The sequence below is a fragment of the Schistocerca gregaria genome, unplaced genomic scaffold, assembly GCF_023897955.1.
Source record: "Schistocerca gregaria isolate iqSchGreg1 unplaced genomic scaffold, iqSchGreg1.2 ptg000470l, whole genome shotgun sequence".
NCBI lineage: Eukaryota > Metazoa > Arthropoda > Insecta > Orthoptera > Acrididae > Schistocerca > Schistocerca gregaria.
In genome coordinates this window covers 33,940-59,796 of record NW_026061884.1, presented here as the reverse complement: position 1 = coordinate 59,796, position 25,857 = coordinate 33,940, and the positions used below count along the sequence as shown (strand labels likewise).

Below are 25,857 nucleotides of genomic sequence, written 5' to 3'. Positions count from 1 at the left end.
TTCCCTTATATTTTTACTAGAACAAGACATTTAGCATTAACATTTGCAATTGCCCTACCTATATGGCTAAGATTTATATTATTTGGATGAATTAACCATACTAATCATATATTTACACACCTTGTACCACAAGGTACACCGCCTGCATTAATATCATTTATAGTACTAATTGAAACAATTAGTAATGTTATTCGACCAGGTACATTAGCAGTACGGTTGGCAGCAAATATAATTGGAGGACACTTATTATTAACCTTATTAGGAAACACAGGACCATCTATAGCAATAAACTTAATCTCATTACTAATTATTGGACAAATACTTCTATTAATTCTAGAATCAGCAGTAGCAATAATTCAAGCCTATGTTTTCTCAATTCTAAGAACTCTATATTCTAGAGAAGTATATTAAACCTATGTTAACAACTCACTCAAACCACCCATTCCACTTAGTAGACTATAGACCTTGACCATTAACAGGAGCAATTGGAGCAATAGTCCTAGTATCAGGACTAGCAAAATGATTCCACCTATTTAATATTAACTTATTCATAATTGGATTTGGAATTACCCTACTAACTATAATTCAATGATGACGAGATGTAGTACGAGAAGGAACATACCAAGGATTACATACAGGATTTGTATCAATTGGATTACGATGAGGAATAATTTTATTTATTGCATCAGAGGTATTATTTTTCGTTTCTTTTTTTTGAGCATTCTTTAGAAGAAGATTAGCACCAACAATTGAACTAGGAATACTATGACCTCCAATAGGAATTCAACCCTTTAACCCTATACAAATTCCATTACTTAATACAGCTATTCTTTTAGCATCAGGAGTAACAGTAACATGAGCACATCATAGTTTAATGGAATCTAATCATACTCAAGCACTACAAGGATTATTCTTCACAGTGTTATTAGGACTATACTTTACAATACTTCAAGCATATGAATATTGAGAAGCACCTTTTACCATTGCAGATGCAGTTTATGGATCAACATTCTTTGTTGCAACAGGATTCCATGGTTTACACGTAATTATTGGAACAATCTTTTTATCAACATGTCTACTTCGACACTCAATAAATCAATTTTCACCAAGACATCACTTTGGATTTGAAGCAGCAGCATGATACTGACACTTCGTAGACGTAGTATGATTATTCTTATATATCTCTATTTATTGATGAGGTAGATATTGTTTTTCTAGTATAAATAGTACATTTGACTTCCAATCAGAAAGCTTGATATAAATCAAGAAAAACAATTCTAATTTTATCAACAAGAGTTTTCATTAGATTTATTATTCCAATAATTGTTATAATCCTGGCAACAACACTATCAAAAAAATTAATTAATGATCGAGAAAAAAGATCACCATTTGAATGTGGGTTTGATCCAAAAAGATCAGCACGAATACCATTCTCAATACGATTCTTCCTAATCGCAGTAATCTTTTTAATTTTTGATGTAGAAATTGCACTAATTCTACCAATTGTAATTATTTTTAAAACTTCAGACATTATAATCTGAACAGTATCAACAATATTTTTTATTCTAGTTCTATTAGGAGGACTATACCATGAATGAAACCAAGGAGCATTACAATGAGCAGAATAAAGGGTTGTAGTTAAATATAACATTTGGGTTGCATTCAAAAAGTATTGATATTATCAATCAACCTTAAATAGAATAAGAAGCGAAATATTGCAGTCAGTTTCGACCTGGAAGATTGGTATGTACTACCCTTATTCTTATTAATTGAAGCCAAAAAGAGGCGTATTACTGTTAATAATATAATTGAACTATAATAGTTCCAATTAAGGAAATGTAAAGCCAATATGAAAGCTGCTAACTTTTTATATTAGCGGTTAAACTCCGTTAACATTTCTAAAATTTATATAGTTTAAATAAAACATTACATTTTCACTGTAAAAATAATATATCTATATTTATAAATACTTAAAAGTAAAAATACTTCCATAACATCTTCAGTGTCACGCTCTAATTATAAGCTATTTAAGTAAACGAAAAACAATATTACCAAAATAAATATTCAAAAAATAAAAGTTAAAAGATAAATCTTGAAATTAGAATCATATCAACCTTGAATATAACCAATTAAATAAATAAATAATCTATATAAACCTTGACCACCAAGTAATTCACCTCAACCATAATCAAATGACTTAGATGAATAATAACCTATTTTTAAAGGAATATATCTAATAAACTTAGTTGAAAGAAAAGGTATAAATCATATAATACCAGCAAATCTAACAAAAGAAAGTATACTTAAAGAAAATAAATTATGAGAAAAATCAAAATTAGAAATAAGATAACCTAAATAAGCACCTAAAATAACAACTGTAATAGTTAAAAACTTTAAATAATAAGGTAAAGCAATCACATGAGGAATAGGAAAAATTAATCAAGATAAAAGACTACCACCAAAAACAGCAACAAACAATAGACCAATTGTTCCAAATGAAATATAATAACCCTTATCATCAAAAGAAAATCTAGAATAAAAATTATTATCACCAGATATTGAATAATAAAACAAACGAAAAGAATAAGAAGCAGTTAAACCAGTAGAAAAAAAAATAAAGAAAAAAAATTAAACAATTAATTCATCTTAAACAAACCATCTCAATAATTAAATCCTTTGAATAAAATCCCGCTAAAAAAGGTATTCCACACAAAGATAAACTAGAAACATTAAAACAAACTGAAGTTAAAGGTATGAAATTAACAATTGATCCTATAAAACGAATATCCTGAGAATCCTTCAAATTATGAATTATTGAACCTGCACATATAAATAATAATGCCTTAAATAAAGCATGAGCCAATAAATGAAAAAATGCAAGCTTTGGATAACCTATAGCCAAAATTCTTATTATTAAACCAAGTTGTCTTAAAGTAGAAAGAGCAATAATCTTCTTTAAATCAAACTCAAAATTAGCGCCCAATCCAGCCATAAATATAGTTATACAACCAATTAAAAGTAAAAATCAACCACAATTATAAGTATCCAATATTGGTCTAAAACGAATTAATAAATAAACACCAGCAGTAACAAGAGTAGAAGAATGAACTAAAGCAGAAACAGGAGTAGGAGCTGCTATAGCAGCAGGAAGTCATGAAGAGAAAGGAATCTGAGCTCTCTTAGTTATAGCTGCTAAAACAATTAATATAGTAATGAGCTTTATTTCAAAAGAATTAGAAATAAAATCATAATAATAAATATAATTTCAACCACCAAAATTTAACATTCATGCAATAGAAATTAAAATAGCAACATCACCAATACGATTAGAAAGTGCAGTTAATATACCAGCACTATAAGATTTTACATTTTGATAATAAATAACTAAACAATAAGAAACTAAACCTAAACCATCTCAACCTAATAAAATTCTAATTAAATTAGGACTAATAATTAAAAAACCTATAGAAAGAATAAATATTAAAACAATAATAATAAAACGATTTATATTCTTTTCACCAGATATATAATCCTCTCTATAATAAATAACCAAAGAAGAAATATATATAACAAAAGATATAAAAATAAGAGATATTCAATCCAAAATTAAAGTTATAACAACTATAGAACCATTTAAATTGAAAAGCTCTCACTCAACAAAAACTCTATAATCAATTATTAAATAATAAATACCTAAAATAAAAATTATAGTTCTCGAAATAAACAAAGAAAAAAAACTCAAAGAACAAATAGAAAATAAATTCACGGCCTAAGATGAAAAACTTCATATCATTGATTCCACAAAACAATATTTTTAATTAAAATACTTAAGCAAACTAAACAAAGAAATATTCACCCTTTAAACAGAGAATATTTAAAGGCAATCAATGTAAAAGTAAAAGATGATATTCACGAAAATAACCAAGAGAACAAGTATAAACACCAGAATAATAATTCCCATGCTGAGAATAAGAATATATATACAAAGTATAAACAGCTCTAAAAAAAGATAAAAAAATCAAAGCAAAGAATCTAAAAGAAGATCAAGATATAATTCTATTTAATAATCTAATTTCACCTACCAAATTTAAAGAAGGAGGAGCAGCCATATTTGATGATCTTAAAAGAAATCATCATAAAGCCATTCCTGGCATCAAATTAATTATACCCTTGTTAATTAATAATCTTCGTCTACCTAAACGTTCATAAATAATATTAGATAAACAAAATAAACCAGAAGAACATAAACCATGACCAACCATTAGAGAAAGAGAACCTACACAATCTCATCAATTCATAGTCATCAATCCACCAATAACCATTCTTATATGAGCAACAGAAGAATATGCAATTAAAGACTTTAAATCAACCTGACGAAAACAAATAAATCTTACAATAACACCCCCAGATAAACCTAAAGACAATCAAAAATAATTAAACTTTAAACCCAAATAAGAAATAACCTTTATAACACGAAAAATACCATAACCACCTAACTTTAATAAAACACCAGCAAGAATTATTCTACCTGAAATAGGGGCCTCTACATGAGCCTTAGGAAGTCATAAATGAACCAAAAACATAGGTATCTTAACTAAAAAAGCCAAAATTATAAATACATAAAACATAAAATAATAAGAACCAAAATCAACCAATAAAGGAAAATATAAAGTATTAGAAAAATCATAAACCTTAAATAAAACTAATAATAAAGGTAATCTAGCAACCAAAGTACAAAAAAATTAAATAAACACCAGCCTGCAAACGCTCAGGTTGATAACCCCAACCCAAAATTAAAAGTAAAGTAGGAACTAATCTAGCCTCAAAAAAAATATAAAAAGAAAGAAGACTTAATCTAGCAAATGAACAATAAAGCATAATTATTAAAATCAAAACCATAAAAACAAAAAAATTAGAATGATATGAACTTAAATAAACTGAACCTCTAGCAGTGATTATTAAAGAACAAATCCAAAAACTAAGTAAAATTAAACTAAAAGAAAAATAATCAATACCAAAATAATATCTATTTATATTCAAATCAGCATATGAATAAACACAAATTATAAAAACAAAACCCGACAGAAACATTAAAGAATGAACCAACCATCAACAATTATTTAATAAACAAAGAGGGATCAAAAAATAGTTATAAATAAATACATTAACATAAAGATAAACCAAAAGAATTAAAAAAATCATTACCATGAGAACGAATTATTGAAACTAAAATAGAAAGACCTAAAGCACCCTCACAAACAGAAAAAACTAAAAAAATAACAGGAAAAAAATAATCATAATCAAACTCAATAAGAAAAACAATAACTAACATAAATAAAGAAAGAACAATATATTCTAATCTCAAAAGAACCATTAATAAATGTTTATGTTTAGAAGAAAAAACATAAACACCAGCAAAATAAATCAATAAAGAAGTAAAAATAGAGAATATAAACATTAGTTTTAATAGTTTAAAAAAAACGCCGGTCTTGTAAACCGGAAATAAGTCCAGCCCCCACTTTTAAAACTTCAGAGGTGGAAAAGCTTCCATCATCGGTCCCCAAAACCGGTATTTTAAATAAACTAACCCCTGAAATGATCAAAATAATAATTATATCATTATCAAATGTAATAAATATTAATTTTATTAAATTAAGACACCCAATATCAATAATGCTTTTTATTATCCTTCAAACCTTCCTAGTTGGATTAATAACAGGAACAATAATAGAAAGATATTGATTATCATATATTTTATTTTTAACATTTCTTGGTGGTATACTAGTATTATTTATTTACATTACAAGAATTGCATCAAACGAAATATTTCAGCCTAAATCAATCACTATAATTATTACATTAATAATGTGAGTATTTATCATATTAATATTAATTATTCTAGATATATCTATATTTATAGACTTTTTCAAAAACACCGAAACTATAAATATTGATAATTCAATCAATTATCAAGAAATAACAATATCTTTAGAAAAATTATATAATAGACCAACATTCATTATTACAATAATAATAATAATTTATTTATTTTTAGCACTACTAGCAGTTGTTAAAATCACCAATATTAATCAGGGACCTATTCGTAAAATAAGATAATTACTAATGAATAAACCCTTACGATTAAGACATCCTTTAATTAAAATTATTAATAACTCTTTAATTGACTTACCTGCCCCAACAAATATTTCATTTTGATGAAATTTTGGATCCCTATTAGGGTTATGTTTGGTAATTCAAATCGTAACTGGACTATTTTTAGCTATACATTATACATCAAATATTGAAATAGCATTCAGTAGTGTAGTACACATCTGCCGAGACGTAAATAATGGTTGAATTATCCGAACCTTACACGCAAATGGAGCACCTATATTTTTTATTTGTATTTACTTACATGTAGGACGGGGAATTTACTATGGATCTTATATATATATACATACCTGAATAATTGGTACAGTGATTTTATTTTTAGTTATAGCAACTGCATTTATAGGATATGTCTTACCCTGAGGCCAAATATCTTTTTGAGGTGCAACAGTAATTACTAATTTATTATCAGCAATCCCATACTTAGGAACAGATTTAGTCCAATGAGTTTGAGGAGGATTCGCTGTTGATAATGCAACATTAAATCGATTCTTCACATTCCATTTTGTATTACCATTTATTATTGCTGCTATAGCAGCAATTCATTTATTTTTTCTTCACCAAACAGGATCTAATAATCCTCTTGGACTAAATGGAGATATTGAAAAAATTCCATTCCATCCATACTTTACCTTTAAGGATTCTATTACATTTGTAATAATAACATCATTATTAATTATACTATGTTTAATTAATCCTTACCTATTAGGAGATCCAGATAACTTTGTACCTGCCAACCCATTAGTAACACCAGTTCACATTCAACCAGAATGATATTTCCTATTTGCATATGCAATTCTACGATCTATCCCTAATAAGTTAGGAGGTGTTATTGCATTATTTTTATCAATTAGAATCTTAATAATTTTACCATTTTATAATAAAACACCATTCCGAGGCATTCAATTTTACCCTATTAATCAAATTTTATTCCGAATTATAGTAGTTGTTGTATGCTTACTAATGTGAATTGGTAAACGACCTGTTGATGAACCTTATATTATAACAGGTCAAATCTTAACAATTATTTACTTCACATATTTCTTAATTAATGTCCATTTCGCAAACGCATGAGATAAATTAATTAAGGAATAAAGTTAATTAGCTTAGGAAAAGCATATGTTTTGAAAACATAAAATTAGAAGTTTAACTCTTCTATTAACTTTTCTCAAAAAATTTCACTAAACAAATGAGATAAATAAAATCTTTAAACCAACAAAGAAAATAAAAAAATTCAAAGATAAAGGTAAAAAACTTTTTCAAGCTACGTACATTAATTTATCATAACGGAACCGTGGTAATGTTCCACGAACCCAAATAAAACCAAAAGATATAATAGCAAGCTTAATAAAAAATATAAAAGAATAAAAATCACCGCCCAAAAAAATTAAAGCCAATAACATTCTTATGAAGACAATTCTAGTATATTCAGCTAAAAAAATTAAAGTAAAACCACCCGCACCATACTCAATATTAAATCCTGAAACTAACTCAGATTCCCCTTCAGCAAAATCAAAAGGAGTACGATTAGTTTCAGCTAAGCAAGAAGCAAAACAAGCTAAAGCTAAAGGAAAAGAAATAATAATAAATCAACAATAAAGCTGATAGTTTATAAAATCAAACATATTAAAACTACCAATTAAAATAATTAAAGACAATAAAATATAAGCTAAACTAACTTCATAAGAAATTGTTTGAGCAACAGAACGAAGAGAACCTAATAATGAATAATTTGAATTAGAAGATCAACCAGCAATTATAACAGTATAAACACCTAATCTAGTACAACATAAAAAAAATAAAAATCCATAAGAAAAAGAACACATATAAGTTAAATAAGGAAAAATTACTCAAACGGCTAAAGAAATCATTAAATTAAAAACAGGGGAAAAATAATAAAGTAGGTAATTAGATATAATAGGAATTGGCTGCTCCTTACAAATTAACTTAATAGCATCTCTAAATGGCTGAGGAATTCCAACAAAACCTGCCTTATTTGGACCCTTTCGAATCTGAATATAACCTAAAACCTTACGCTCTAATAAAGTTAAAAAGGCAACACTAATTAAAACACAAATAACCAATAAAAGAAAATTCAAAATAAATATAAATAAATCATAAAGTATCAATACTATTTGTAGAAAAAATCTACATAAATGAATTCTAAATTCAACACATTAATCTGTCAAAATAGTAAATAAATTAATATTAATCAATATAACAAAAAATATTTTAACCATATGGTCCTTTCGTACTAATATGGATTAACAATCTTAGGATAGAAACCGACCTGGCTCACGCCGGTCTGAACTCAGATCATGTAAGAATTTAAAGGTCGAACTGACCTAATCATTGGGCTCCTGCACCCAAAATTTTTCTTAATCCAACATCGAGGTCGCAATCTGCTTTGTCGATATGAGCTCTCAAAAACAATTACGCTGTTATCCCTAAGGTAACTTAATCTTATGATCATAAATTATGGATCAAAATAACAAACATAAATAAATGATATAATAATGAAGAGTTTATCTATTCTTCATGTCACCCCAACAAAACATCATCATTAAATATAGAAAGACAAACAAAAAACTATATAAAAATAAAATGTCAAGCTCCATAGGGTCTTCTCGTCCTAAAGAAGAATTTAAGCCTTTTGACTCAAAAGTTAAATTCAAAAATTTATTAAGAGACAGTTGATTTCTCGTCAAGCCATTCATTCCAGCCACTAATTAAGAGACTAATGATTATGCTACCTTTGCACGGTCAAAATACCGCGGCTCTTTAAAAATACGCTCAGTGAGCAGGCCAGACCTCAAAATATAAACAAGAGGACATGTTTTTGATAAACAGGCGGAAATCAATTTTGCCTAGTTCCTTATAATAAGTTCACAAGGTAAAAATTTCATACAAATAAATATACTAATTCTATCATTATTACAAAAATTTTAAAATTAAATTAATAATCTTAATAAAAAACCTAAAATATTTATAAAATCAAAATAAAAAATAATGAACTAAAACGTAATCTTAAAGATAGCTGGTTTAAAGCTTACTATTATGTATCTATAAAATAAATTATAGGTTATTAACTTCAAAGCTTATCCCTTAAAGAATAAATAAGTTAATATTTTTACTTAAAAAATTAAATAAAAACAAATAACTTTAAAAAATTAAATTTTTTCTTAAGAAACTAGATATCTAGGGAAACGATTAACATCTCATTTCTATAAATAATTTAATAATAATTATGATACATTAACTATAAATTATTTATAAATCAACCCAAATCGAGACAAGTAAAATAAATACTAAAATTTTGATAAACCCTGATACAAAAGGTACAATAAATAAAATCTACTTAAAAAAATTTAAAATAATATTTCATAAAACACTTACATTACCAATAAACTATAATTTAAAAAATCAATTCTATAAAATATACTAAGACAAAAATACAATAAAATTATTTATATTAAATAATTAAATAAACAAAAAATAAATATAATAAAATAAATAATCAAGATATCCTGATTTGCACAGAAAAATTTTCAGTGTAAATGAAACACTTTACTAATAAGTTATATCTTGAAACTCTTCCTAGATACACTTTCCAGTACATCTACTATGTTACGACTTATCTCATCTAAATTGAAGCTACTTTAAAATAAAATAGAATAATCAATAATGAGAGCGACGGGCGATGTGTACACATCTCAGAGCCAATATCAGTTAAATTAAATAAATTAAATTACTATCAAATCCACCTTCATTAACAGTATTTCACTATCAAATCCGTTATAAACAAAAATCTATTGTAACCCACCTCCTCTTAACTATAAGCTGCACCTTGACCTGAAATATTTTATAATTATAAATCTTGAGAATTATAACTCTAAAAAGATTCTCTGATAACGGAGATATACAAACAAATAAATTAAGTAGAGTAAATCGTGTATTATCAATCATGGGGTAGGTTCCTCTGAATGGAATGAGATACCGCCAAATTCTTTGGGTTTAAAGACCTTAACTAATAGTACCCTGGTAAATATAATTAACATTTAAAATAATAGGGTATCTAATCCTAGTTTATTATTTAAATTTCACAGATTCATAAAAAGGGCCACAAATAAATTTTAACATTTCACCTTACAAATTTATATTTCAACCCTAATAATATAAACAACTGTTTTAACCAATAATATTCACTTGTATCAATCGTATAACCGCGGCTGCTAGCACGAATTATGCCGATACTAAATCAATTGCTAAATCCAAAATCACTTGATAATTAAATCAAATTACTGCAAAAAGAACATTTAGTCTAACAAAACGTACATATAATACAAAGAAAAAGTGAATAAACAAGCAAGAATAAAACTTTTAAAAATAAAAAATAAGAAAATTTTAAATCTATTAATTCAGGAAAAAATAAAAGATTCAAATATTTAAAGAAAAAAAAGAAAAAAACCACAAACATTAACAAAAAAAAAGAAACGCCCCTATGTATGACCACAACAACTTCTCTATTATATATAATTAAAGATTAATATGGAACATGTATAGCAATAAATGTATTATATTCTTTCTTATTTAATCTTTCTTTTCACTAATAAATAAAGAAAGATTTAATAATATAATAAATATATTTTATACAATTATGTAATTTAATATAATATGTTATTAATATGAATTCTTTTTTTTATATTAAGTTAACTTTCATATATATTAGTTAAATAATCTAATTATAGATAATTAACATAATTATATTATTATAATTAATATAATTATTTATATTAATTATAATATTTTATATTTAAATTAATAATTTTATTTATTATATCCAATTATAATAATATTAAATATTAAATTACATATTATTATATATATTATATTATAATAACCTGTTTTAAGCTAAAAACATAAGTAGCTATAATCCTAGGTAAATAATTGCATTAAAATAATCAATTGATAATGGTAAGATGAACTTATAATACTTTAATTTCAATTAAATGTAATATATTAATATAAATTATTTATTATATATATATATATAAAAAAATAAAATGAGCAGGATAAATTAATCCTAATTAAACAAAATAATACATAAAATAATTTCAAAAAAAAAGTTTCGATTTATATATTAAATAAATGAAGTGCCTGATTAAAGGGTTACCTTGATAGGGTAAATAAAGTAAATAAAATTACCTTCATTAAAATTACATAGATAGAATTAAACTACCTCCTTTAGTATCAAAAACTAACGTCCATCATACACCTTAATGTAAAAAGGTAAGCTAAACAAGCTAATGGGTTCATACCCCATTTATAGAGGTATCAATCCTCTCCTTTTTAATGACCAACAACTCTACAAAACTTCTCTTCCTATCAACATTAATGATAGGAACGATCCTGTCCATTTCATCAAATTCCTGATTTGGGGTTTGAATAGGACTTGAGATCAACTTACTTTCATTTATTCCGCTCCTAACAAGAAATAAAAATATAATAATAAATGAATCATCAATTAAATATTTTATTGTCCAAGCAATAGCATCGACAATATTATTATTTTCAATTTTGCTGATTCAAATAAAATATCCCATGGGATGGAAACAGAATTTATCCCATCAATAATAATTAGATCTAGACTATTATTAAAGATTGGAGCTGCACCTTTCCATTTCTGATTTCCAGAAGTTATAGGAGCATCAAGATGAAATAATTGTTTAACAGTAATAACATGACAAAAAATCGCCCCAATAATGGTCTTATCTTATTGTATTCAATTAAGAACTTTTATTTGAACAATTATTATCTTAAGAATTATTATTGGGGCAATAGGAGGTTTAAATCAAACATCCTTACGACAACTTTTAGCATATTTATCAATCAGACATCTAGGTTGAATAATTCGATCATTAACAGTCAGAGAAAACATCTGAGAACTATACTTCATTATTTACTCACTATTAAGATTAATTATAGTTTTATTATTTAAGCAAATAAATTTATTTTTCATAAATCAAATTTATTCAGCCAGAAATATAAAAACCGAAATTAAATTCATAATATTCTTATCTTTATTATCTTTAGGTGGACTACCACCATTCCTTGGATTCTTACCAATATGAATTGTAATACAATCATTATTAGAAAACAATATAACAACTATTATAACTATTATAGTTGTATTAACTACAATTACACTCTACTACTATATACGTATTAGATTCTCAGCTCTAATTATATCATACACAGAAAATTCGTGATCTATAAAGATAAAGTCCCAAAAATCAAGAATCATTCTTCCTATAACAGTAATAATTTCAACAATAGGATTGATTTCAACATCAACCTTAATTTCATTATACTAAGGACTTAAGTTAATCAAACTAATAACCTTCAAAGTTATAATTAAAAGAATAATCTTTTAGGCCTTAGTAAAATTTTACACCTCTAGAATTGCAGTCTAGAATCATAATTGAATATAAGACCTAAATATGATAAGAGAGAAAACATCTCATAAGTAGATTTACAGTCTACCACCTAAAATTCAGCCATCTTACCACAAAAATGATTATTCTCAACAAACCATAAGGACATTGGTACTTTATACTTCATATTTGGAGCATGAGCAGGAATAGTAGGAACATCAATAAGAATACTTATTCGTGCTGAACTTGGCCAACCCAGATCTCTAATTGGGGATGACCAGATTTATAATGTTATTATTACAGCTCACGCATTCGTAATAATTTTCTTTATAGTAATACCTATTATAATTGGTGGATTTGGTAATTGACTTGTTCCACTAATAATTGGTGCACCAGATATAGCATTTCCACGAATAAATAATATAAGTTTTTGATTACTACCACCTTCACTAACCCTTCTTCTTACATCTTCTATAGTAGATAATGGTGCTGGTACAGGATGAACAGTTTACCCTCCTCTAGCAGGAGCTATTGCACACGGGGGTGCATCTGTAGATCTAGCTATTTTTTCACTGCACTTAGCAGGTGTATCATCTATTCTTTTGCAGTGAATTTCATTACAACAGCAATTAATATACGATCAGAAAGTATAACTTTAGATCAAACACCTTTATTTGTATGATCTGTAGCTATTACAGCATTACTTCTCCTTCTTTCACTTCCAGTTTTAGCAGGAGCTATTACTATATTATTAACAGATCGAAATTTAAATACATCATTCTTTGACCCTGCAGGAGGGGGTGACCCAATTATATATCAACATCTATTTTGATTCTTTGGACACCCAGAAGTTTATATTTTAATTCTACCGGGGTTCGGAATTATTTCACATATTGTATGTCAAGAAAGAGGAAAAATTGAATCATTTGGAACATTAGGTATAATTTATGCTATACTATCAATTGGACTAATAGGATTTATTGTATGAGCACATCATATATTTACAGTAGGAATGGATGTTGACACATTGCATATTTTACATCAGCAACAATAATTATTGCTGTACCTACAGGAATTAAGGTATTTAGATGATTAGCTACATTATATGGAACTAAATTCAAGTTCAATCCACCATTATTATGAGCTCTAGGATTTATTTTCCTATTTACAATTGGTGGATTAACAGGATTAGTATTAGCAAATTCATCACTTGATATTGTATTACATGATACATATTATGTAGTAGCCCACTTTCATTATGTATTATCTATAGGAGCAGTATTTGCAATTATAGGAGGTGTCATTCAATGATATCCACTATTTACAGGATTAACTATAAATAATACATGATTAAAAATCCAATTTACAATTATATTCATTGGAGTAAATTTAACATTCTTTCCTCAACACTTCCTAGGATTAGCAGGAATACCTCGACGATACTCTGACTACCCAGACGCATATACATCATGAAACGTAGTATCAAGAATTGGGTCTACAATTTCTATTGTAGGAATCATTATATTCATTGTAATTATATGAGAAAGAATGATTACAAACCGAGCAATTATATTTAGAGCTAACATAAGAAGATCAACAGAATGACTACAAAATAACCCTCCTGCAGAACATAGTTACTCAGAATTACCATTAATCTCTAGATTCTAATATGGCAGATTAGTGCAGTAGATTTAAGCTCTACAAATAAAGGTTTGACCTTTTATTAGAAAATATTTATTAATGGCAACATGATCAAATTTATCTCTTCAAGATGGAGCTTCACCATTAATGGAGCAATTATCATTCTTCCATGATCATACTATGGTCGTATTATTATTAATTACAGTAATTGTAGGTTATGCCCTAAGTTATATATTATTTATTGCCTATACTAACCGTAATATACTTCATGGACATTTAATTGAAACAATCTGAACAGCTTTACCAGCAATTACATTAATTTTTATTGCCCTTCCATCATTACGACTATTATATTTACTTGATGATTCAGTAGATGCAATAATTACAATTAAAACCATTGGACGACAATGATATTGAAGATATGAATATTCAGACTTCATAGACGTAGAATTTGACACTTATATAACACCAGAACAAGACCTAGAAAATGATGGATTCCGACTACTAGATGTAGATAACCGAACAATCCTACCAATAAATACAGAAGTACGAGTATTAACAAGAGCATCAGATGTTCTACACTCATGAGCAGTTCCTGCATTAGGGGTTAAAATTGATGCAACGCCAGGTCGGTTAAATCAAGGAACATTCACAATAAATCGACCTGGATTATTCTTTGGACAATGCTCAGAAATCTGTGGAGCAAACCACAGATTTATACCAATTGTAATTGAAAGAACTTCAGTAAATTTATTTATTAAGTGATTATCTAAGATAATTTAAGGAGTTAGTTAAAATAAATAACATTAGAGTGTAAATCTAAAGTACTAAAAAAAATTAGTACACCTTGAAATTCATCAGATGACTGAAAGTAAGTAATGGTCTCTTAAACCAAATAATAGTAAATTAACGACTACTTCTGATGGGGAAATTATATCCAAATCCCTCAAATATCCCCTCTTATATGATTCTCACTATTCATTATATTTTCAGCTACATTAATCTTGTTTAATCAAATAAACTTCTTCTCATTTAAACCTAACCTTATTAAAAGAGCAGAAAAAGGAACAATTGAAATAAAAAACTTAAATTGAAAATGATAAATCTATTCTCAACATTTGACCCATCAACTAACATCTTTAATTTATCATTAAATTGAACTAGAACATTTCTAGGACTATTATTAATCCCATCACTATTTTGACTTACACCATCACGAATTAACATTATCTGAAATAAACTAAATTTAACCTTACATAATGAATTTAAAACACTTCTTGGACCAAAATCATTTAATGGAACAACATTCATTTTCATCTCAATTTTTATTATAATATTATTTAACAATTTCATAGGATTATTCCCTTATATTTTTACTAGAACAAGACATTTAGCAATAACATTTGCAATTGCCCTACCTATATGGCTAAGATTTATATTATTTGGATGAATTAACCATACTAATCATATATTTACACACCTTGTACCACAAGGTACACCGCCTGCATTAATATCATTTATAGTACTAATTGAAACAATTAATAATGTTATTCGACCAGGTACATTAGCAGTACGGTTGGCAGCAAATATAATTGCAGGACACTTATTATTAACCTTATTAGGAAACACAGGACCATCTATAGCAATAAACTTAATCTCATTACTAATTATTGGACAAATACTTCTATTAATTCTAGAATCAGCAGTAGCAATAATTCAAGCCTATGTTTTCTCAATTCTAAGAACTCTATATTCTAGAGAAGTATATTAAACCTATGTTAACAACTCACTCAAACCACCCATTCCACTTAGTAGACTATAGACCTTGACCATTAACAGGAGCAATTGGAGCAATAGTCCTAGTATCAGGACTAGCAAAATGATTCCACCTATTTAATATTAACTTATTCATAACTGGATTTGGAATTACCCTACTAACTATAATTCAATGATGACGAGATGTAGTACGAGAAGGAACATATCAAGGATTACATACAGGATTTGTATCAATTGGATTACGATGAGGAATAATTTTATTTATTGCATCAGAGGTATTATTTTTCGTTTCTTTTTTTTTTAGCATTCTTTAGAAGAAGATTAGCACCAACAATTGAACTAGGAATACTATGACCTCCAATAGGAATTCAACCCTTTAACCCTATACAAATTCCATTACTTAATACAGCTATTCTTTTAGCATCAGGAGTAACAGTAACATGAGCACATCATAGTTTAATGGAATCTAATCATACTCAAGCACTACAAGGATTATTCTTCACAGTGTTATTAGGACTATACTTTACAATACTTCAAGCATATGAATATTGAGAAGCACCTTTTACCATTGCAGATGCAGTTTATGGATCAACATTCTTTGTTGCAACAGGATTCCATGGTTTACACGTAATTATTGGAACAATCTTTTTATCAACATGTCTACTTCGACACTCAATAAATCAATTTTCACCAAGACATCACTTTGGATTTGAAGCAGCAGCATGATACTGACACTTCGTAGACGTAGTATGATTATTCTTATATATCTCTATTTATTGATGAGGTAGATAATTGTTTTTCTAGTATAAATAGTACATTTGACTTCCAATCAGAAAGCTTGATATAAATCAAGAAAAACAATTCTAATTCTATCAACAAGAGTTTTCATTAGATTTATTATTCCAATAATTGTTATAATCCTGGCAACAACACTATCAAAAAAATTAATTAATGTTCGAGAAAAAAGATCACCATTTGAATGTGGGTTTGATCCAAAAAGATCAGCACGAATACCATTCTCAATACGATTCTTCCTAATCGCAGTAATCTTTTTAATTTTTGATGTAGAAATTGCACTAATTCTACCAATTGTAATTATTTTTAAAACTTCAGACATTATAATCTGAACAGTATCAACAATATTTTTTATTCTAGTTCTATTAGGAGGACTATACCATGAATGAAACCAAGGAGCATTACAATGAGCAGAATAAAGGGTTGTAGTTAAATATAACATTTGGGTTGCATTCAAAAAGTATTGATATTATCAATCAACCTTAAATAGAATAAGAAGCGAAATATTGCAGTCAGTTTCGACCTGGAAGATTGGTATGTACTACCCTTATTCTTATTAATTGAAGCCAAAAAGAGGCATATTACTGTTAATAATATAATTGAACTATAATAGTTCCAATTAAGGAAATGTAAAGCCAATATGAAAGCTGCTAACTTTTTATATTAGCGGTTAAACTCCGTAAACATTTCTAAAATTTATATAGTTTAAATAAAACATTACATTTTCACTGTAAAAATAATATATCTATATTTATAAATACTTAAAAGTAAAATACTTCCATAACATCTTCAGTGTCACGCTCTAATTATAAGCTATTTAAGTAAACGAAAAACAATATTACCAAAATAAATATTCAAAAAATAAAAGTTAAAAGATAAATCTTGAAATTAGAATCATATCAACCTTGAATATAACCAATTAAATAAATAAATAATCTATATAAACCTTGACCACCAAGTAATTCACCTCAACCATAATCAAATGACTTAGATGAATAATAACCTATTTTTAAAGGAATATATCTAATAAACTTAGTTGAAAGAAAAGGTATAAATCATATAGAACCAGCAAATCTAACAAAAGAAAGTATACTTAAAGAAAATAAATTATGAGAAAAATCAAAATTAGAAATAAGATAACCTAAATAAGCACCTAAAATAACAACTGTAATAGTTAAAAACTTTAAATAATAAGGTAAAGCAATCACATGAGGAATAGGAAAAATTAATCAAGATAAAAGACTACCACCAAAAACAGCAACAAACAATAGACCAATTATTCCAAATGAAATATAATAACCCTTATCATCAAAAGAAAATCTAGAATAAAAATTATTATCACCAGATATTGAATAATAAAACAAACGAAAAGAATAAGAAGCAGTTAAACCAGTAGAAAAAAAATAAAGAAAAAAATTAAACAATTAATTCATCTTAAACAAACCATCTCAAGAATTAAATCCTTTGAATAAAATCCCGCTAAAAAAGGTATTCCACACAAAGATAAACTAGAAACATTAAAACAAACTGAAGTTAAAGGTATGAAATTAACAATTGATCCTATAAAACGAATATCCTGAGAATCCTTCAAATTATGAATTATTGAACCTGCACATATAAATAATAATGCCTTAAATAAAGCATGAGCCAATAAATGAAAAAATGCAAGCTTTGGATAACCTATAGCCAAAATTCTTATTATTAAACCAAGTTGTCTTAAAGTAGAAAGAGCAATAATCTTCTTTAAATCAAACTCAAAATTAGCGCCCAATCCAGCCATAAATATAGTTATACAACCAATTAAAAGTAAAAATCAACCACAATTATAAGTATCCAATATTGGTCTAAAACGAATTAATAAATAAACACCAGCAGTAACAAGAGTAGAAGAATGAACTAAAGCAGAAACAGGAGTAGGAGCTGCTATAGCAGCAGGAAGTCATGAAGAGAAAGGAATCTGAGCTCTCTTAGTTATAGCTGCTAAAACAATTAATATAGTAATGAGCTTTATTTCAAAAGAATTAGAAATAAAATCATAATAATAAATATAATTTCAACCACCAAAATTTAACATTCATGCAATAGAAATTAAAATAGCAACATCACCAATACGATTAGAAAGTGCAGTTAATATACCAGCACTATAAGATTTTACATTTTGATAATAAATAACTAAACAATAAGAAACTAAACCTAAACCATCTCAACCTAATAAAATTCTAATTAAATTAGGACTAATAATTAAAAAACCTATAGAAAGAATAAATATTAAAACAATAATAATAAAACGATTTATATTCTTTTCACCAGATATATAATCCTCTCTATAATAAATAACCAAAGAAGAAATATATATAACAAAAGATATAAAAATAAGAGATATTCAATCCAAAATTAAAGTTATAACAACTATAGAACCATTTAAATTGAAAAGCTCTCACTCAACAAAAACTCTATAATCAATTATTAAATAATAAATACCTAAAATAAAAATTATAGTTCTCGAAATAAACAAAGAAAAAAAACTCAAAGAACAAATAGAAAATAAATTCACGGCCTAAGATGAAAAACTTCATATCATTGATTCCACAAAACAATATTTTTAATTAAAATACTTAAGCAAACTAAACAAAGAAATATTCACCCTTTAAACAGAGAATATTTAAAGGCAATCAATGTAAAAGTAAAAGATGATATTCACGAAAATAACCAAGAGAACAAGTATAAACACCAGAATAATAATTCCCATGCTGAGAATAAGAATATATATACAAAGTATAAACAGCTCTAAAAAAAGATAAAAAAATCAAAGCAAAGAATCTAAAAGAAGATCAAGATATAATTCTATTTAATAATCTAATTTCACCTACCAAATTTAAAGAAGGAGGAGCAGCCATATTTGATGATCTTAAAAGAAATCATCATAAAGCCATTCCTGGCATCAAATTAATTATACCCTTGTTAATTAATAATCTTCGTCTACCTAAACGTTCATAAATAATATTAGATAAACAAAATAAACCAGAAGAACATAAACCATGACCAACCATTAGAGAAAGAGAACCTACACAACCTCATCAATTCATAGTCATCAGTCCACCAATAACCATTCTTATATGAGCAACAGAAGAATATGCAATTAAAGACTTTAAATCAACCTGACGAAAACAAATAAATCTTACAATAACACCCCCAGATAAACCTAAAGACAATCAAAAATAATTAAACTTTAAACCCAAATAAGAATTAACCTTTATAACACGAAAAATACCATAACCACCTAACTTTAATAAAACACCAGCAAGAATTATTCTACCTGAAATAGGGGCCTCTACATGAGCCTTAGGAAGTCATAAATGAACCAAAAACATAGGTATCTTAACTAAAAAAGCCAAAATTATAAATACATAAAACATAAAATAATAAGAACCAAAATCAACCAATAAAGGAAAATATAAAGTATTAGAAAAATCATAAACCTTAAATAAAACTAATAATAAAGGTAATCTAGCAACCAAAGTATAAAAAATTAAATAAACACCAGCCTGCAATAGCTCAGGTTGATAACCCCAACCCAAAATTAAAAGTAAAGTAGGAACTAATCTAGCCTCAAAAAAAATATAAAAAGAAAGAAGACTTAATCTAGCAAATGAACAATAAAGCATAATTATTAAAATCAAAACCATAAAAACAAAAAAATTAGAATGATATGAACTTAAATAAACTGAACCTCTAGCAGTGATTATTAAAGAACAAATCCAAAAACTAAGTAAAATTAAACTAAAAGAAAAATAATCAATACCAAAATAATATCTAATTATATTCAAATCAGCATATGAATAAACACAAATTATAAAAACAAAACCCGACAGAAACATTAAAGAATGAACCAACCATCAACAATTATTTAATAAACAAAGAGGGATCAAAAAAATAGTTATAATTAAATACTTTAACATAAAGATAAACCAAAAGAATTTAAAAAATCATTACCATGAGAACGAATTATTGAAACTAAAATAGAAAGACCTAAAGCACCCTCACAAACAGAAAAAACTGAAAAAATAACAGGAAAAAAATAATCATAATCAAACTCAATAAGAAAAACAATAACTAACATAAATAAAGAAAGAACAATATATTCTAATCTCAAAAGAACCATTAATAAATGTTTACGTTTAGAAGAAAAAACATAAACACCAGCAAAATAAATCAATAAAGAAGTAAAAATAGAGAATATAAACATTAGTTTTAATAGTTTAAAAAAAACGCCGGTCTTGTAAACCGGAAATAAGTCCAGCCCCCACTTTTAAAACTTCAGAGGTGGAAAAGCTTCCATCATCGGTCCCCAAAACCGGTATTTTAAATAAACTAACCCCTGAAATGATCAAAATAATAATTATATCATTATCAAATGTAATAAATATTAATTTTATTAAATTAAGACACCCAATATCAATAATGCTTTTTATTATCCTTCAAACCTTCCTAGTTGGATTAATATCAGGAACAATAATAGAAAGATATTGATTATCATATATTTTATTTTTAACATTTCTTGGTGGTATACTAGTATTATTTATTTACATTACAAGAATTGCATCAAACGAAATATTTCAGCCTAAATCAATCACTATAATTATTACATTAATAATGTGAGTATTTATCATATTAATATTAATTATTCTAGATATATCTATATTTATAGACTTTTTCAAAAACACCGAAACTATAAATATTGATAATTCAATCAATTATCAAGAAATAACAATATCTTTAGAAAAATTATATAATAGACCAACATTCATTATTACAATAATAATAATAATTTATTTATTTTTAGCACTACTAGCAGTTGTTAAAATCACCAATATTAATCAGGGACCTATTCGTAAAATAAGATAATTACTAATGAATAAACCCTTACGATTAAGACATCCTTTAATTAAAATTATTAATAACTCTTTAATTGATTTACCTGCCCCAACAAATATTTCATTTTGATGAAATTTTGGATCCCTATTAGGGTTATGTTTGGTAATTCAAATCGTAACTGGACTATTTTTAGCTATACATTATACATCAAATATTGAAATAGCATTCAGTAGTGTAGTACACATCTGCCGAGACGTAAATAATGGTTGAATTATCCGAACCTTACACGCAAATGGAGCATCTATATTTTTTATTTGTATTTACTTACATGTAGGACGGGGAATTTACTATGGATCTTATATATATATACATACCTGAATAATTGGTACAGTGATTTTATTTTTAGTTATAGCAACTGCATTTATAGGATATGTCTTACCCCAAGGCCAAATATCTTTTTGAGGTGCAACAGTAATTACTAATTTATTATCTGCAATCCCATACTTAGGAACAGATTTAGTCCAATGAGTATGAGGAGGATTTGCTGTTGATAATGCAACATTAAATCGATTCTTCACATTCCATTTTGTATTACAATTTATTATTGCTGCTATAGCAGCAATTCATTTATTTTTTCTTCACCAAACAGGATCTAATAATCCTCTTGGACTAACTGGAGATATTGAAAAAATTCCATTCCATCCATACTTTACCTTTAAGGATTCTATTACATTTGTAATAATAACATCATTATTAATTATACTATGTTTAATTAATCCTTACCTATTAGGAGATCCAGATAACTTTGTACCTGCCAACCCATTAGTAACACCAGTTCACATTCAACCAGAATGATATTTCCTATTTGCATATGCAATTCTACGATCTACCCCTAATAAGTTAGGAGGTGTTATTGCATTATTTTTATCAATTAGAATCTTAATAATTTTACCATTTTATAATAAAACACCATTCCGAGGCATTCAATTTTACCCTATTAATCAAATTTTATCCTGAATTATTGTAGTAGTTGTATGCTTACTAACGTGAATTGGTAAACGACCTGTTGAAGAACCTTATATTATAACCGGTCAAATCTTAACAATTATTTACTTCACATATTTCTTAATTAATGTCCATGTCGCAAACGCATGAGATAAATTAAGGAATAAAGTTAATTAGCTTAGGAAAAGCATATGTTTTGAAAACATAAAATTAGAAGTTTAACTCTTCTATTAACTTTTCTCAAAAAATTTCACTAAACAAAAGATAAAGGTAAAAAACTTTTTCAAGCTAAGTACATTAATTTATCATAACGGAACCGTGGTAATGTTCCACGAACCCAAATAAAACCAAAAGATATAATAGCAAGCTTAATAAAAAATATAAAAGAATAAAAATCACCGCCCAAAAAAATTAAAGCCAATAACATTCTTATGAAGACAATTCTAGTATATTCAGCTAAAAAAATTAAAGTAAAACCACCCGCACCATACTCAATATTAAATCCTGAAACTAACTCAGATTCCCCTTCAGCAAAATCAAAAGGAGTACGATTAGTTTCAGCTAAGCAAGAAGCAAAACAAGCTAAAGCTAAAGGAAAAGAAATAATAATAAATCAACAATAAAGCTGATAGTTTATAAAATCAAACATATTAAAACTACCAATTAAAATAATTAAAGACAATAAAATTAAAGCTAAACTAACTTCATAAGAAATTGTTTGAGCAACAGAACGAAGAGAACCTAATAATGAATAATTTGAATTAGAATATCAACCAGCAATTATAACAGTATAAACACCTAATCTAGTACAACATAAAAAAAATAAAAATCCATAAGAAATCCTTACAAATTAACTTAATAGCATCTCTAAATGGCTGAGGAATTCCAACAAAACCTACCTTATTTGGACCCTTTCGAATCTGAATATAACCTAAAACCTTACGCTCTAATAAAGTTAAAAAGGCAACACTAATTAAAACACAAATAACCAATAAAAGAAAATTCAAAATAAATATAAATAAATCATAAAGTATCAATACTATTTGTAGAAAAAATCTACATAAATGAATTCTAAATTCAACACATTAATCTGTCAAAATAGTAAATAAATTAATATTAAACAATATAACAAAAAATATTTTAACCATATGGTCCTTTCGTACTAATATGGATTAACAATCTTACGATAGAAACCGACCTGGCTCACGCCGGTCTGAACTCAGATCATGTAAGAATTTAAAGGTCGAACAGACCTAATCATTGGGCTCCTGCACCCAAAATTTTTCTTAATCCAACATCGAGGTCGCAATCTGCTTTGTCGATATGAGCTCTCAAAAACAATTACGCTGTTATCCCTAAGGTAACTTAATCTTATGATCATAAATTATGGATCAAAATAACAAACATAAATAAATGATATAATAATGAAGAGTTTATCTATTCTTCATGTCACCCCAACAAAACATCATCATTAAATATAGAAAGACAAACAAAAAACTATATAAAAGTAAAATGTCAAGCTCTATAGGGTCTTCTCGTCCTAAAGAAGAATTTAAGCCTTTTGACTCAAAAGTTAAATTCAAAAATTTATTAAGAGACAGTTGATTTCTCGTCAAGCCATTCATTCCAGCCACTAATTAAGAGACTAATGATTATGCTACCTTTGCACGGTCAAAATACTGCGGCTCTTTAAAAATACGCTCAGTGAGCAGGCCAGACCTCAAAATATAAACAAGACGACATGTTTTTGATAAACAGGCGGAAATCAATTTTGCCTAGTTCCTTATAATAAGTTCACAAGGTAAAAATTTCATACAAATAAATATACTAATTCTATCATTATTACAAAAATTTTAAAATTAAATTAATATTCTTAATAAAAAACCTAAAATATTTATAAAATCAAAATAAAAAATAATGAACTAAAACGTAATCTTAAAGATAGCTGGTTTAAAGCTTACTTTTATATTACTATAAAATAAATTATAGGTTATTAACTTCAAAGCTTATCCCTTAAAGAATAAATAAGTTAATATTTTTACTTAAAAAATTAAATAAAAACAAATAACTTTAAAAAATTAAATTTTTTCTTAAGAAACTAGATATCTTGGGAAACGATTAACATCTCATTTCTATAAATAATTTAATAATAATTATGATACATTAACTATAAATTATTTATAAATCAACCCAAATCGAGACAAGTAAAATAAATACTAAAATTTTGATAAACCCTGATACAAAAGGTACAATAAATAAAATCTACTTAAAAAAATTTAAAATAATATTTCATAAAACACTTACATTACCAATAAACTATAATTTAAAAAATCAATTCTATAAAATATACTAAGACAAAAATACAATAAAATTATTTATATTAAATAATTAAATAAACAAAAAATAAATATAATAAAATAAATAATCAAGATATCCTGATTTGCACAGAAAAATTTTCAGTGTAAATGAAACACTTTACTAATAAGTTATATCTTGAAACTCTTCCTAGATACACTTTCCAGTACATCTACTATGTTACGACTTATCTCATCTAAATTGAAGCTACTTTAAAATAAAATAGAATAATCAATAATGAGAGCGACGGGCGATGTGTACACATCTCAGAGCCAATATCAGTTAAATTAAATAAATTAAATTACTATCAAATCCACCTTCATTAACAGTATTTCACTATCAAACCCGTTATAAACAAAAATCTATTGTAACCCACCTCCTCTTAACTATAAGCTGCACCTTGACCTGAAATATTTTATAATTATAAATCTTGAGAATTATAACTCTAAAAAGATTCTCTGATAACGGAGATATACAAACAAATAAATTAAGTAGAGTAAATCGTGTATTATCAATCATGGGGTAGGTTCCTCTGAATGGAATGAGATACCGCCAAATTCTTTGGGTTTAAAGACCTTAACTAATAGTACCCTGGTAAATATAATTAACATTTAAAATAATAGGGTATCTAATCCTAGTTTATTATTTAAATTTCACAGATTCATAAAAAGGGCCACAAATAAATTTTAACATTTCACCTTACAAATTTATATTTCAACCCTAATAATATAAACAACTGTTTTAACCAATAATATTCACTTGTATCAATCGTATAACCGCGGCTGCTGGCACGAATTATGCCGATACT

At 26.7% G+C, this 25,857-nt stretch overlaps 5 long non-coding RNA genes across 6 annotated transcripts in view; 3 read left to right on the top strand and 2 right to left on the bottom strand.

The window, feature by feature from the left end:
• The window catches only part of LOC126313194 (uncharacterized), a 31,308-nt gene extending 18,766 nt beyond the window's left edge, over positions 1 to 12,542 (top strand). For both annotated transcript variants that reach the window (XR_007555066.1, XR_007555067.1), the window contains exon 2: positions 12,070 to 12,542. This is a non-coding gene — a long non-coding RNA (uncharacterized LOC126313194). The remainder of the gene's footprint in view (positions 1 to 12,069) is intronic.
• LOC126313193 (uncharacterized) overlaps positions 1 to 24,802 on the top strand; it is a 46,716-nt gene extending 21,914 nt beyond the window's left edge. The window contains exon 2 of the long non-coding RNA XR_007555065.1: positions 24,453 to 24,802. This is a non-coding gene — a long non-coding RNA (uncharacterized LOC126313193). The remainder of the gene's footprint in view (positions 1 to 24,452) is intronic.
• Positions 1 to 25,857, top strand: part of LOC126313189 (uncharacterized) — a 125,844-nt gene that overhangs the window by 84,139 nt on the left and 15,848 nt on the right. The window lies entirely within an intron of this gene.
• Positions 1 to 25,857, bottom strand: part of LOC126313199 (uncharacterized) — a 114,903-nt gene that overhangs the window by 88,649 nt on the left and 397 nt on the right. The gene's annotated exons all lie outside the window — the stretch shown is intronic.
• On the bottom strand, positions 8,363 to 24,469 carry LOC126313188 (uncharacterized). Its single transcript, XR_007555060.1, has 2 exons — positions 24,414 to 24,469; positions 8,363 to 8,979 (listed from the first exon to the last, which is right to left on the bottom strand). It is a non-coding gene; the product is annotated as an uncharacterized LOC126313188 (long non-coding RNA).